This window comes from Anomaloglossus baeobatrachus (assembly GCF_048569485.1).
Source record: "Anomaloglossus baeobatrachus isolate aAnoBae1 chromosome 9 unlocalized genomic scaffold, aAnoBae1.hap1 SUPER_9_unloc_2, whole genome shotgun sequence".
Lineage (NCBI taxonomy): Eukaryota > Metazoa > Chordata > Amphibia > Anura > Aromobatidae > Anomaloglossus > Anomaloglossus baeobatrachus.
In genome coordinates, this window is record NW_027441820.1 from 418,750 (window position 1) to 434,261 (window position 15,512).

General features: G+C 50.4%; 4 non-coding genes and 2 pseudogenes across 4 annotated transcripts; all 6 read right to left on the reverse strand.

Annotated features, from left to right (window-relative positions):
- Positions 1–1,341: 1,341 nt before the first annotated feature.
- LOC142259468 (U2 spliceosomal RNA) lies at positions 1,342–1,532 on the reverse strand. The gene has a single exon (XR_012727956.1). It is a non-coding gene; the product is annotated as a U2 spliceosomal RNA (small nuclear RNA).
- Positions 1,533–2,920: 1,388 nt separating this feature from the next.
- LOC142259469 (U2 spliceosomal RNA) lies at positions 2,921–3,111 on the reverse strand. The gene has a single exon (XR_012727957.1). It is a non-coding gene; the product is annotated as a U2 spliceosomal RNA (small nuclear RNA).
- Positions 3,112–4,499: 1,388 nt separating this feature from the next.
- Positions 4,500–4,703, reverse strand: LOC142259554 (U2 spliceosomal RNA; annotated as a pseudogene).
- A 5,440-nt stretch (positions 4,704–10,143) lies between these two features.
- Positions 10,144–10,233, reverse strand: LOC142259687 (U2 spliceosomal RNA; annotated as a pseudogene).
- A 1,388-nt stretch (positions 10,234–11,621) lies between these two features.
- On the reverse strand, positions 11,622–11,817 carry LOC142259600 (U2 spliceosomal RNA). Its single transcript, XR_012728059.1, has one exon. It is a non-coding gene; the product is annotated as a U2 spliceosomal RNA (small nuclear RNA).
- Positions 11,818–14,003: 2,186 nt separating this feature from the next.
- On the reverse strand, positions 14,004–14,194 carry LOC142259470 (U2 spliceosomal RNA). Its single transcript, XR_012727958.1, has one exon. It is a non-coding gene; the product is annotated as a U2 spliceosomal RNA (small nuclear RNA).
- Between the last annotated feature and the right edge of the window lie 1,318 nt (positions 14,195–15,512).

The window sequence follows — 15,512 nt, forward strand, 5'->3', positions numbered from 1 at the left end:
CACATCTTAGGGAGAGAGAGCGAGAGGGAGACAAACCCACGCCTACAGAAGACATTTTGTCACCCAAGCCAACCCTTGAAAAGGCTGCTTTGCAGAGCAAAAACAAGAAGAATGGTGCGTTTTGCAGCCGCCGCCCCCCACTGCAATGAATCTGAATAACTCCTCCTTTAGGGCGCAAGCAACTCCCCTCCCCCTTGCAGTCTTTCCAATTCACGATACAAAAAGACGGACAGGACAGGTTGCCTGACTTTCCGTCACTGCCACCCTTTGCCATCCTTACCCGTAGAAAGCCCTTTCATCATCCCCAAACCCTAATCTTTTCCCTTTCCTTCCCAGCCCCCAAACCCTGCCCTCTGTACCCTTCTCACCACCCGCATCCCTTCTCCTGTCATCCCCCTACCACCCGGGAAAAAAAGAGCTTGCCCCCTCCTTACACTAGCCCACCCTCCCACCCAAAGAACAACTTCTGCTGCGCAGCTTGTTTTCTAGGCAGCAGCGCTATTGTGATGTCAGCGGGGGCATTGTGACAAGCCGCCAGTGTTCCGTCTCTTCATGTTGTGCACAGTTCAAACGGAAAATACATCAACAGGCAGACTACAGAAAAGCTTACTATCAAAGGTTAGAGGGGGGCTTTCTCAGAGGGCTTTTTACAGTTTTTCTATTCCCAATTAGCCGTTTAAGTGTACTTATTGAAAGTAGTAATTCTTTCATAGGCCGCCCTTTCTTAGTATTTGACGTTCCTTATATTGCGGTATGAGGCTTTGCAGCAGGTTGCAAACATTCATCACCCATGACTGTCCCCAATTGAGCTCAGAAGCTCAATGTCTATCATAACCTCTCTTTTAGAATGTCCAAGAGCAAGCAAACTATTCCTCCAGGAGAGGGCGCCAACAGACTACTAAAGAGATCATCATTACTCAAAGAAAACCCCAAAAACCAATGCATGATAGGAATAAACAGGTAACTTTCTTTGGAGTGGAAGCGGAGAGATCGCACCAGATGCCAATTCTAGATCTTATCACACCTGTGGTCACTGCAGCAGCAGGTGAATCCACTTTGTCCAAAAGGGATCTATTCCATTCAATTGCAAATGATCTAGATAAGACAGAGAACTGCAGCACGGGACATAGCCGAGTTGGTCAGGTTGAGTGGTGATGAGTTTGCTATTTGGATGAATAAAGAAAGTCAAAAGTGTGAAAGATAAAAAACAAAAGGAGGAAGTGTGAAAAGTGAATGGGCCAAATTGAGGTGCATATGAAGACGTATGCTTTCTTCCAATTCATTAAATCGGGCTAATATGAATCAGGTGAATTGAGTTCTGCTTTTGGAAACTGGGTTAAGAAGGGGTGCACCGGTCCTGGAGGTACTGCAATACCAGGTCAATGCGTGGAGTGGACAGAGCAAGCTCTTTTTCCATCTCCCTGTTCTAAAAATCCATTTAATATATGGTCCCCAGATAGGGGACGTATCAGATATTAAACTGATAAGAACAGATACTACACTTGATCTTAGCCAAAAGGCCGAGAAGCGATAACCAGAATTGGTTTGGGCCTCGAGTGGCACCCTGGCCTATGCCGGACACATCTTAGGGAGAGAGAGCGAGAGGGAGACAAACCCACGCCTACAGAAGACATTTTGTCACCCAAGCCAACCCTTGAAAAGGCTGCTTTGCAGAGCAAAAACAAGAAGAATGGTGCGTTTTGCAGCCGCCGCCCCCCACTGCAATGAATCTGAATAACTCCTCCTTTAGGGCGCAAGCAACTCCCCTCCCCCTTGCAGTCTTTCCAATTCACGATACAAAAAGACGGACAGGACAGGTTGCCTGACTTTCCGTCACTGCCACCCTTTGCCATCCTTACCCGTAGAAAGCCCTTTCATCATCCCCAAACCCTAATCTTTTCCCTTTCCTTCCCAGCCCCCAAACCCTGCCCTCTGTACCCTTCTCACCACCCGCATCCCTTCTCCTGTCATCCCCCTACCACCCAGGAAAAAAAGAGCTTGCCCCCTCCTTACACTAGCCCACCCTCCCACCCAAAGGACAACTTCTGCTGCGCAGCTTGTTTTCTAGGCAGCAGCGCTATTGTGATGTCAGCGGGGGCATTGTGACAAGCCGCCAGTGTTCCGTCTCTTCATGTTGTGCACAGTTCAAACGGAAAATACATCAACAGGCAGACTACAGAAAAGCTTACTATCAAAGGTTAGAGGGGGGCTTTCTCAGAGGGCTTTTTACAGTTTTTCTATTCCCAATTAGCCGTTTAAGTGTACTTATTGAAAGTAGTAATTCTTTCATAGGCCGCCCTTTCTTAGTATTTGACGTTCCTTATATTGCGGTATGAGGCTTTGCAGCAGGTTGCAAACATTCATCACCCATGACTGTCCCCAATTGAGCTCAGAAGCTCAATGTCTATCATGACCTCTCTTTTAGAATGTCCAAGAGCAAGCAAACTATTCCTCCAGGAGAGGGCGCCAACAGACTACTAAAGAGATCATCATTACTCAAAGAAAACCCCAAAAACCAATGCATGATAGGAATAAACAGGTAACTTTCTTTGGAGTGGAAGCGGAGAGATCGCACCAGATGCCAATTCTAGATCTTATCACACCTGTGGTCACTGCAGCAGCAGGTGAATCCACTTTGTCCAAAAGGGATCTATTCCATTCAATTGCAAATGATCTAGATAAGACAGAGAACTGCAGCACGGGACATAGCCGAGTTGGTCAGGTTGAGTGGTGATGAGTTTGCTATTTGGATGAATAAAGAAAGTCAAAAGTGTGAAAGATAAAAAACAAAAGGAGGAAGTGTGAAAAGTGAATGGGCCAAATTGAGGTGCATATGAAGACGTATGCTTTCTTCCAATTCATTAAATCGGGCTAATATGAATCAGGTGAATTGAGTTCTGCTTTTGGAAACTGGGTTAAGAAGGGGTGCACCGGTCCTGGAGGTACTGCAATACCAGGTCAATGCGTGGAGTGGACAGAGCAAGCTCTTTTTCCATCTCCCTGTTCTAAAAATCCATTTAATATATGGTCCCCAGATAGGGGACGTATCAGATATTAAACTGATAAGAACAGATACTACACTTGATCTTAGCCAAAAGGCCGAGAAGCGATAACCAGAATTGGTTTGGGCCTCGAGTGGCACCCTGGCCTATGCCGGACACATCTTAGGGAGAGAGAGCGAGAGGGAGACAAACCCACGCCTACAGAAGACATTTTGTCACCCAAGCCAACCCTTGAAAAGGCTGCTTTGCAGAGCAAAAACAAGAAGAATGGTGCGTTTTGCAGCCGCCGCCCCCCACTGCAATGAATCTGAATAACTCCTCCTTTAGGGCGCAAGCAACTCCCCTCCCCCTTGCAGTCTTTCCAATTCACGATACAAAAAGACGGACAGGACAGGTTGCCTGACTTTCCGTCACTGCCACCCTTTGCCATCCTTACCCGTAGAAAGCCCTTTCATCATCCCCAAACCCTAATCTTTTCCCTTTCCTTCCCAGCCCCCAAACCCTGCCCTCTGTACCCTTCTCACCACCCGCATCCCTTCTCCTGTCATCCCCCTACCACCCGGGAAAAAAAGAGCTTGCCCCCTCCTTACACTAGCCCACCCTCCCACCCAAAGAACAACTTCTGCTGCGCAGCTTGTTTTCTAGGCAGCAGCGCTATTGTGATGTCAGCGGGGGCATTGTGACAAGCCGCCAGTGTTCCGTCTCTTCATGTTGTGCACAGTTCAAACGGAAAATACATCAACAGGCAGACTACAGAAAAGCTTACTATCAAAGGTTAGAGGGGGGCTTTCTCAGAGGGCTTTTTACAGTTTTTCTATTCCCAATTAGCCGTTTAAGTGTACTTATTGAAAGTAGTAATTCTTTCATAGGCCGCCCTTTCTTAGTATTTGACGTTCCTTATATTGCGGTATGAGGCTTTGCAGCAGGTTGCAAACATTCATCACCCATGACTGTCCCCAATTGAGCTCAGAAGCTCAATGTCTATCATGACCTCTCTTTTAGAATGTCCAAGAGCAAGCAAACTATTCCTCCAGGAGAGGGCGCCAACAGACTACTAAAGAGATCATCATTACTCAAAGAAAACCCCAAAAACCAATGCATGATAGGAATAAACAGGTAACTTTCTTTGGAGTGGAAGCGGAGAGATCGCACCAGATGCCAATTCTAGATCTTATCACACCTGTGGTCACTGCAGCAGCAGGTGAATCCACTTTGTCCAAAAGGGATCTATTCCATTCAATTGCAAATGATCTAGATAAGACAGAGAACTGCAGCACGGGACATAGCCGAGTTGGTCAGGTTGAGTGGTGATGAGTTTGCTATTTGGATGAATAAAGAAAGTCAAAAGTGTGAAAGATAAAAAACAAAAGGAGGAAGTGTGAAAAGTGAATGGGCCAAATTGAGGTGCATATGAAGACGTATGCTTTCTTCCAATTCATTAAATCGGGCTAATATGAATCAGGTGAATTGAGTTCTGCTTTTGGAAACTGGGTTAAGAAGGGGTGCACCGGTCCTGGAGGTACTGCAATACCAGGTCAATGCGTGGAGTGGACAGAGCAAGCTCTTTTTCCATCTCCCTGTTCTAAAAATCCATTTAATATATGGTCCCCAGATAGGGGACGTATCAGATATTAAACTGATAAGAACAGATTTTTGATTTAACAGCATCTTTATTATCATGCACTACTCACAAAAAGGTAACAAACCGTGTACAGTGCCGCAGCCCCGTACACACAGAAATATACAATCCTTCTTACATAGCCATAGAGTACGACGCACTAAACTATACATCACGCTCCTATGCTTATCCATAACACTCAAGCTGAAAGAAAAAGTTAGACAATAAATATCGACGAACCGGCGATTGGGGGATGGGGGTAGGGGAAAAGGGGGATAGGGTGGGGAAATCACAGGCCCGAAGCTTTATTGAAAGACGCACATAACGGGAAAAGGAGGGAGGGGGCATGGAAGAGGTCTAAACCTCCTCCTCGGCGCTGTCGTCCGGACTGTCCATGATGGAATAGTCTCTGAGCAGGCTGTGGATCAGCCTGCGGCAATCCTGGATAGACATCCTCTCCCTCTTCAAGATGAGCCGGTTCCTGGCGACCCAAATAGCGTCCTTAAAGCAGTTCATAAGGCGCCAAGCCTCCTGGATGGCTCCAACGGTGTGAGTCCCAGGGAAGAGTCCATAAAGTACGGAATGGTACGATAGGCTCCCTCTGGGGATGGAGTTCCTCAGGTCATCCTCCAGGGCAACCAACAGGCGCTGTGCGAAACGGCAGTCCCAAAAGGCGTGCAGCGATGTTTCCTCCACGAAGGGGCACCTTGGGCAGTACCGGGTTTTGCACAGGTTCCGGGCATGCATGAATGACCGGACGGGCAGTCCGCCCTGTATCGCCATCCATGACAAGTCCTTGTGCCCGTTGGTCAATCCAGCCGATGACACGTTTGTCCAAACAGTCTCCAGTGTGTCGTGATGAAGTCCTGGAATGTTCTCCATTTCGTCCTTGGCTCTGATGAGTTTGTGGATAGTCTTTGGCTTCCACAAATCAGGCTTGAGTCCCTCCAGTTGGTGTTCCCTCACAAACCGAACCACGTCTCCGTAGAACCATGGCGCCGTCCAGTTGTAGGGGAAGGAGCTGTCCCACTTGTCCCAGCCTAACCGTCTCCAAAGGGGGAGCAGGAAGAAGCGAGACATGGACCCACCCGCGGAACCTCTCTTGACTCGCAGAGTTCGGCGAACGCAGTCACATACGAAGGAGGATCGCAGGAGGGTGGGGATATCGGGTACGCCCTTCCCACCCTTGCGAGGATCCTTGTACATGATGCTCCGCTTTACTCTGTCCATCTTGGATCCCCAGACAAAACGAAACACCGTCCTGGTAATGGCCCTGCACACGGTGGCAAGGGGGGGCCAGGCCTGGGCCGTGTACTGCAGCACGGGCAGTACCTCGTTACGCAGGACCAGTGCTTTGCCCTCACAGGTGAGGCGTCTGAGGCTCCACAGACCGATCCGTTGGGTGATCTTGGTCAAGCGTTCCTCCCAGGACTTGAGGGCTGCTCCTTCCTTCCCGAACCAGACTCCAAGAACCTTGATGAAATCCGGCTGGATGCTGAAAGGGAAGGGGGCGGAAGAGGCCGGCTGCCAGTCCCCGAAGAGCATGGCTTCCGACTTCCCGCAGTTGACTTTGGCTCCCGAAGCCCGTCCGAAGGTCTCACAGGTCTGGACGAGGGTGTCGACTGAGCGCCGGTCCGCGCAGAAGACGGTCACGTCGTCCATGTAGAGCGAGCACTTGACCTCGAAGCGTTCTGGTCCTGGTGCGGTGATCCCTCTGATCTCTCCATTCCGCCGGATAGCCTCTGCAAAGAGTTCTATAACACAAACAAAAAGAAGAGGTGACAGAGGACAGCCTTGTCTGACCCCTGAGAGGACCGGGAAGGGGTCAGTCTTCCAGCCGTTTACCAACACCGAGCTGTGAATATCAAAATACATTAGTTGGACATACAAGCAAAACATGTTACCCAAACCTAACCTGTGCAGAGCTTTGCCCAGGAACTCATGGGAAACACGGTCGAAGGCCTTTTCCTGATCCAACGAGATCAGGGCTGCGTGCACCCGGCGGGCTTTGATGTACTCGACCGTGTCCCGCATGAGAGCCAGGCTGTCTGCGATGCGACGTCCGGGGATGCCGCAGGTCTGATCCGGGTGGATGATCCGTCCGATAACAGTCTTCAATCTCGTTGCCATCGTCTTGGCCAGGATCTTGTAGTCGACGTTCAGAAGGGTGATGGGACGCCAATTCTTCAGGTCGCACCTCTCTCCTTTACGCTTGTACAGGATCGTGACCATTCCTTCCCTCAGAGATGGAGGCATTCTGCCCTCCACCACCATCTCCTCATACAGCCCTAACAGGTCCGGACAGATTAGGTCTCCCAGCGCTACATAGAGCTCTGCTGGGAGGCCGTCACTGCCTGGTGTCCTGCCAGAACTAAAGGATTTGGCGGCCGAGAGCAGCTCGTCCACCGTCAGAGGAACATCCATGGCCGCCGCGTCTGCAGGGTCAAGATGGTTAGTGATACCTGACAGGAACTTATCGGCGGCCTCGGGGTCAGTAGTCTTGCGGGCGTAGAGTTCGCTGTAGAAGTCGCTGACGACCTTCATCACGTTCTCTTTCCCGCGTCGCATGCTGCCACTCTCGTCTCGTAGTTCATTCATGGGCGTGTGACCGGCGTGGAGTTTCCTGAAAAAGAACGAGTTACATTTCTCACCCTTCTCCAGGTTCTCCACTTTGGAACGGAAGACAATTCGCTCGGACTCCTCCTCGAAGTGCCTTTTCAGGCTCCTCTTAGTCTCCTCCAGCTCCTCTCTCACGTCCCAGCCGCATCGAAGAAGGTCCTGCAGGGAACGCAGCTCACGCTGGAGTCTCCTGAAGTCCCTCCTCTTCAGACCCGCCTGTTGTTGACTCTTTGCCTGAAAGAAGAAACGGAACTCGAGTTTAACGTATTCCCCCCAGTCAGAAACAGACTGGAAGCCCGCCTTGTAGGCCCGCCACGTGGAGTAGGCAGCTCTAAGCTCCTCCAGAATCTCACCCTTTTCCAGCAGAGAGCAGTTCAGCTTCCAGGAGCCCGGGCCAATGGGGAAGCCATGGCCCAGCACACCTTGAAAGTGAATGGCTCTGTGGTCAGAGAAGAAGCAGGGGACCATCGAGTGCCCACTCCGCCCAACCGCCCGAGAGGTAAACACAAAGTCAATCCTGGAACGCAGCGAGCCATCGGATCGGCACCATGAATAGTTCACGGATCCGTGTCCGATGGAGCCAACAACGTCCACAAGAGAGGCTTCGGTCACCATCTCAATGAGCAGTTTGGATGTGACGTCCAACTTGGCAGCCGTTCCAGAACTGCGTCCATCCTCCTCAATCGGGCAGTTGAAATCCCCGGCCATCACTACCGTCCTGGCGGTAGCGAGCTGAGGGCGCAGGGCTTGGAGGAGCTCCAGTCGATCGCTCTTCACAGGAGAAGCGTACACATTGATGAACCTGACAGGTTCTCCCGCCCAGGTGCCATCCACGAGCAGTAACCTGCCGCAGACGATTTCCTGAACAGAGTCCAATGTGAAGGCGCTTCCCCTGATCAGCACGGCGACCCCCGCGGACCTACAGTCGCCTCCGCCGGACCAGTAGGATGGGCCATGGGTCCACTCCCTGGCCAGATGGTTGAAGGACCTAGAGGAGGGAAGGGAGCATTCCTGCAGGAAAAATACATCACTAGACTGAGTGTTAAGGAACGCAAAAATTGTCTGGCGTCGGAACTTGTCTCTGATGCTCCTAACATTAATGGAAAAGGTGTTAATGTTAGCAGTCATTGGAGGAAAGAGAAAGTTAGCGCAGGCGGTGTGCCTTAGTTACCACTCCGGTCGGGCGGTTCTTCCTCTTTGGCACCTGCTGGTAAGGGTATCTCCAGCAGACCCTCTTCTTCTAGCTGATCGAGCAGGGATGGTGCCTCCGTGGCTTCCGACTCCTCCATTTCTTCTTCGGCCACAAGGGACTCCACCATCTGCTCCAACACGTCCGGTTCTGGGAGGAGGCCATCCTCCTCTTCCTGGGGTGGATTGGGATCCACAATGAACAGCTTGGAAGGTTCTGCGACAGGACTATCTTCCACCTTCCTTTTCCTTTGGCCTGTACCTGAGGAGACAAGAGCTGGAAAATCCTCCTCGGTGAAAAGTGCAAGAGTGCTGAGGTCCTCTGCTCTCATGGTCTGGGGAGGGAGAGTGGGCTTTGGGGGGGGGGTGAGGAGACCAACTGAGGAGTAGGGAAATGAGGTGGAGGTAGTGGAATCCTCAGTAGGGTTGGCCGGGGGGGGAGGGGTTTGGACAGGGGTGACAGGGGGGGGGACCAGGGAGGGGGCAACAGTTTTCTTACCCTTTTTCCTGGACTCCGTGGCTGCTGGGGCATCGGCTGGAGCCACGGTCGCCGGGTTCTTGGCCGCCTTGTCCTTGGCCTCTGTGGCCTTGGTCGTAGCTGCCTTGGTCGACGAAGCTGTGACTACCCGATACTGGGTCACCGCGGCAACCCTTGCCCAGGATTTCTCCCGCTGTGGGCAGTCCTTGTAAAGGTGGTCCGCCTGTCCACATAGGTTGCAAGTCTTCTTCTTTGGGCAGTCCTTGGAGCTGTGTCCCGTCACCCGGCAAACCCTGCAGGCGTCCTCCTTGCAGGTCTTCATAGAATGCCCTTTCCCGCCACATTTCCTGCAGTTGTGTGGCATGTCCGGGTAGTAGATGAGACCAAAGGAGTTTCCCAGAGAGAATGTCGGGGGCAGGTGCTGGAGACCATCCTCGGATGCTGGTTCCCTGTAGAGTCGAACAGTTACTGACCACTTACCCGTCCAGAATCCGTTGCCGTTAAGGATGTGGGATGGCTCCCTCACCACCGTGCAGAGACGTCCCAGGAACGTGGAGATGTCTCTTCCTGGGGTGTGCGGGTTCCGCATGGAGACCGTGATCCTCTTCTCATCCCTCTGTATAGGACAGGATCCTAAAAAAGAATGAAAAGGGGAGTCCGGCATCGCTGCGTTCATCGCCTCCCAGTATCTCCTGCAGGCATTCACCGTGGCAAAGGTTACCAGAAAAATGCCAGTCATGAAGGTCTGGACACTCAGGGTTTCCGCCCTGGAGAAGCCCTGATCCAGAATCATCTTCTTGCAGAACACGTCGCTGGACATGTCCGGCAACCTACCATCCACCGCCTTTAGCTTCAGGGCGACCGTCTGCCGCATCCAAGGCTCCAGGGTTGGAGCCTTTTCAGGCGGCGTCCGGGCTCCCTCCGGCTGGCTGGCGTCGGAGGTAGGGGCCTCTTGGGCCGAAGAAGCCTCTGGATGAGCCTTCCTGGAGGTCCCTGGGTCCTGAGCCTTCTTGGCTGCCTTCTCTGGCTTGCTTGCCATGGCTGGTTCCTGCTTGAGTTCCCGGAGCTGGATCTTGGATTCTTCTCCGGGTGTCTTCTCCCGCTGTGTTCCTCCTCGAAGTTCCTCTGGTCTCCCCAAGTCTTCTCCGAGCCTTCGTCTTCTTGCTTCTTTCTGCCAAGCTCTTCTTCCGTCCGATCTCCCTCTTCCGGTCTCGGCTGGGCTTCGGAGCTCGTCTCCCTGATCGTATCTCGTCAAGTGTAGCTAGCTCAGTTTGTTCTGATAAGAACAGATACTACACTTGATCTTAGCCAAAAGGCCGAGAAGCGATAACCAGAATTGGTTTGGGCCTCGAGTGGCACCCTGGCCTATGCCGGACACATCTTAGGGAGAGAGAGCGAGAGGGAGACAAACCCACGCCTACAGAAGACATTTTGTCACCCAAGCCAACCCTTGAAAAGGCTGCTTTGCAGAGCAAAAACAAGAAGAATGGTGCGTTTTGCAGCCGCCGCCCCCCACTGCAATGAATCTGAATAACTCCTCCTTTAGGGCGCAAGCAACTCCCCTCCCCCTTGCAGTCTTTCCAATTCACGATACAAAAAGACGGACAGGACAGGTTGCCTGACTTTCCGTCACTGCCACCCTTTGCCATCCTTACCCGTAGAAAGCCCTTTCATCATCCCCAAACCCTAATCTTTTCCCTTTCCTTCCCAGCCCCCAAACCCTGCCCTCTGTACCCTTCTCACCACCCGCATCCCTTCTCCTGTCATCCCCCTACCACCCGGGAAAAAAAGAGCTTGCCCCCTCCTTACACTAGCCCACCCTCCCACCCAAAGAACAACTTCTGCTGCGCAGCTTGTTTTCTAGGCAGCAGCGCTATTGTGATGTCAGCGGGGGCATTGTGACAAGCCGCCAGTGTTCCGTCTCTTCATGTTGTGCACAGTTCAAACGGAAAATACATCAACAGGCAGACTACAGAAAAGCTTACTATCAAAGGTTAGAGGGGGGCTTTCTCAGAGGGCTTTTTACAGTTTTTCTATTCCCAATTAGCCGTTTAAGTGTACTTATTGAAAGTAGTAATTCTTTCATAGGCCGCCCTTTCTTAGTATTTGACGTTCCTTATATTGCGGTATGAGGCTTTGCAGCAGGTTGCAAACATTCATCACCCATGACTGTCCCCAATTGAGCTCAGAAGCTCAATGTCTATCATGACCTCTCTTTTAGAATGTCCAAGAGCAAGCAAACTATTCCTCCAGGAGAGGGCGCCAACAGACTACTAAAGAGATCATCATTACTCAAAGAAAACCCCAAAAACCAATGCATGATAGGAATAAACAGGTAACTTTCTTTGGAGTGGAAGCGGAGAGATCGCACCAGATGCCAATTCTAGATCTTATCACACCTGTGGTCACTGCAGCAGCAGGTGAATCCACTTTGTCCAAAAGGGATCTATTCCATTCAATTGCAAATGATCTAGATAAGACAGAGAACTGCAGCACGGGACATAGCCGAGTTGGTCAGGTTGAGTGGTGATGAGTTTGCTATTTGGATGAATAAAGAAAGTCAAAAGTGTGAAAGATAAAAAACAAAAGGAGGAAGTGTGAAAAGTGAATGGGCCAAATTGAGGTGCATATGAAGACGTATGCTTTCTTCCAATTCATTAAATCGGGCTAATATGAATCAGGTGAATTGAGTTCTGCTTTTGGAAACTGGGTTAAGAAGGGGTGCACCGGTCCTGGAGGTACTGCAATACCAGGTCAATGCGTGGAGTGGACAGAGCAAGCTCTTTTTCCATCTCCCTGTTCTAAAAATCCATTTAATATATGGTCCCCAGATAGGGGACGTATCAGATATTAAACTGATAAGAACAGATTTTGATTTAATGAAGCTTTCCAAAGCACCACAAAAAATGCATGACCGAAGTCACACCAAAAACAGTGCAAAGGCTAGGATTCGTGTGGACCCCACCGTGAGGAGAGGGTCCCCAAAAATCAACCCCGTCCCTCCGAGCCAGAAGGCCACAGCAAGGGTCAGGGATCTTCGGTGCTCCCCCAAGCCGAAGCCTGGTTGAGCCTTGTCGTTGCTCCCAGCGTCCACCCAGGCATCTTACCCAAGTGGAGTAGAGAGCTACTAGTTGTTGGTTTCGCAGCCGAAACTGCCCGGACCGTCAACCGGTGTTGGTTTCTCAGCCCAAGGCTAACCGGACCTCCAACCGGGTGTTGGTTTCTCAGCCGAAGCTGACCCAGACCTCCAACCGGGTGTTGGTTTCTCAGCCGAAGCTGACCCGGACCTCCAACCGGGTGTTAGTTTCTCAGCCCAAAGCTGACCAGACCTCCGTCCGGGATTATAAAAATTTCCCTTCCTAGCCAGAAGGCCGGGATAGGGTAATATGCTCAAAAAGTATGAAAAGGCAAGGTACGGTGTGCTACAGAGCCCAAGGCTTGCCGGGGTCCCAAGCCAGCAAGCTCAGACTCACTCCAGGGTCGTCAGTCCTGGGGCACGTTGTACCATAGCCCCCCATCCTTACTCAGTCTAATAGCCTCGATCCTGGTAGGGCCATGTTTTCCACTAGATGAATATACTATCCACCCAGAGTACTAGCAAGCGCAACCTTCCAGTGTGCATTGTATCATTGTACTAAGGTGGCCTGGAGCTTAAACCACCTCTTCGAACAACACTACACTTGATCTTAGCCAAAAGGCCGAGAAGCGATAACCAGAATTGGTTTGGGCCTCGAGTGGCACCCTGGCCTATGCCGGACACATCTTAGGGAGAGAGAGCGAGAGGGAGACAAACCCACGCCTACAGAAGACATTTTGTCACCCAAGCCAACCCTTGAAAAGGCTGCTTTGCAGAGCAAAAACAAGAAGAATGGTGCGTTTTGCAGCCGCCGCCCCCCACTGCAATGAATCTGAATAACTCCTCCTTTAGGGCGCAAGCAACTCCCCTCCCCCTTGCAGTCTTTCCAATTCACGATACAAAAAGACGGACAGGACAGGTTGCCTGACTTTCCGTCACTGCCACCCTTTGCCATCCTTACCCGTAGAAAGCCCTTTCATCATCCCCAAACCCTAATCTTTTCCCTTTCCTTCCCAGCCCCCAAACCCTGCCCTCTGTACCCTTCTCACCACCCGCATCCCTTCTCCTGTCATCCCCCTACCACCCGGGAAAAAAAGAGCTTGCCCCCTCCTTACACTAGCCCACCCTCCCACCCAAAGAACAACTTCTGCTGCGCAGCTTGTTTTCTAGGCAGCAGCGCTATTGTGATGTCAGCGGGGGCATTGTGACAAGCCGCCAGTGTTCCGTCTCTTCATGTTGTGCACAGTTCAAACGGAAAATACATCAACAGGCAGACTACAGAAAAGCTTACTATCAAAGGTTAGAGGGGGGCTTTCTCAGAGGGCTTTTTACAGTTTTTCTATTCCCAATTAGCCGTTTAAGTGTACTTATTGAAAGTAGTAATTCTTTCATAGGCCGCCCTTTCTTAGTATTTGACGTTCCTTATATTGCGGTATGAGGCTTTGCAGCAGGTTGCAAACATTCATCACCCATGACTGTCCCCAATTGAGCTCAGAAGCTCAATGTCTATCATGACCTCTCTTTTAGAATGTCCAAGAGCAAGCAAACTATTCCTCCAGGAGAGGGCGCCAACAGACTACTAAAGAGATCATCATTACTCAAAGAAAACCCCAAAAACCAATGCATGATAGGAATAAACAGGTAACTTTCTTTGGAGTGGAAGCGGAGAGATCGCACCAGATGCCAATTCTAGATCTTATCACACCTGTGGTCACTGCAGCAGCAGGTGAATCCACTTTGTCCAAAAGGGATCTATTCCATTCAATTGCAAATGATCTAGATAAGACAGAGAACTGCAGCACGGGACATAGCCGAGTTGGTCAGGTTGAGTGGTGATGAGTTTGCTATTTGGATGAATAAAGAAAGTCAAAAGTGTGAAAGATAAAAAACAAAAGGAGGAAGTGTGAAAAGTGAATGGGCCAAATTGAGGTGCATATGAAGACGTATGCTTTCTTCCAATTCATTAAATCGGGCTAATATGAATCAGGTGAATTGAGTTCTGCTTTTGGAAACTGGGTTAAGAAGGGGTGCACCGGTCCTGGAGGTACTGCAATACCAGGTCAATGCGTGGAGTGGACAGAGCAAGCTCTTTTTCCATCTCCCTGTTCTAAAAATCCATTTAATATATGGTCCCCAGATAGGGGACGTATCAGATATTAAACTGATAAGAACAGATACTACACTTGATCTTAGCCAAAAGGCCGAGAAGCGATAACCAGAATTGGTTTGGGCCTCGAGTGGCACCCTGGCCTATGCCGGACACATCTTAGGGAGAGAGAGCGAGAGGGAGACAAACCCACGCCTACAGAAGACATTTTGTCACCCAAGCCAACCCTTGAAAAGGCTGCTTTGCAGAGCAAAAACAAGAAGAATGGTGCGTTTTGCAGCCGCCGCCCCCCACTGCAATGAATCTGAATAACTCCTCCTTTAGGGCGCAAGCAACTCCCCTCCCCCTTGCAGTCTTTCCAATTCACGATACAAAAAGACGGACAGGACAGGTTGCCTGACTTTCCGTCACTGCCACCCTTTGCCATCCTTACCCGTAGAAAGCCCTTTCATCATCCCCAAACCCTAATCTTTTCCCTTTCCTTCCCAGCCCCCAAACCCTGCCCTCTGTACCCTTCTCACCACCCGCATCCCTTCTCCTGTCATCCCCCTACCACCCGGGAAAAAAAGAGCTTGCCCCCTCCTTACACTAGCCCACCCTCCCACCCAAAGAACAACTTCTGCTGCGCAGCTTGTTTTCTAGGCAGCAGCGCTATTGTGATGTCAGCGGGGGCATTGTGACAAGCCGCCAGTGTTCCGTCTCTTCATGTTGTGCACAGTTCAAACGGAAAATACATCAACAGGCAGACTACAGAAAAGCTTACTATCAAAGGTTAGAGGGGGGCTTTCTCAGAGGGCTTTTTACAGTTTTTCTATTCCCAATTAGCCGTTTAAGTGTACTTATTGAAAGTAGTAATTCTTTCATAGGCCGCCCTTTCTTAGTATTTGACGTTCCTTATATTGCGGTATGAGGCTTTGCAGCAGGTTGCAAACATTCATCACCCATGACTGTCCCCAATTGAGCTCAGAAGCTCAATGTCTATCATGACCTCTCTTTTAGAATGTCCAAGAGCAAGCAAACTATTCCTCCAGGAGAGGGCGCCAACAGACTACTAAAGAGATCATCATTACTCAAAGAAAACCCCAAAAACCAATGCATGATAGGAATAAACAGGTAACTTTCTTTGGAGTGGAAGCGGAGAGATCGCACCAGATGCCAATTCTAGATCTTATCACACCTGTGGTCACTGCAGCAGCAGGTGAATCCACTTTGTCCAAAAGGGATCTATTCCATTCAATTGCAAATGATCTAGATAAGACAGAGAACTGCAGCACGGGACATAGCCGAGTTGGTCAGGTTGAGTGGTGATGAGTTTGCTATTTGGATGAATAAAGAAAGTCAAAAGTGTGAAAGATAAAAAACAAAAGGAGGAAGTGTGAAAAGTGAATGGGCCAAATTGAGGTGCATATGAAGACGTATGCTTT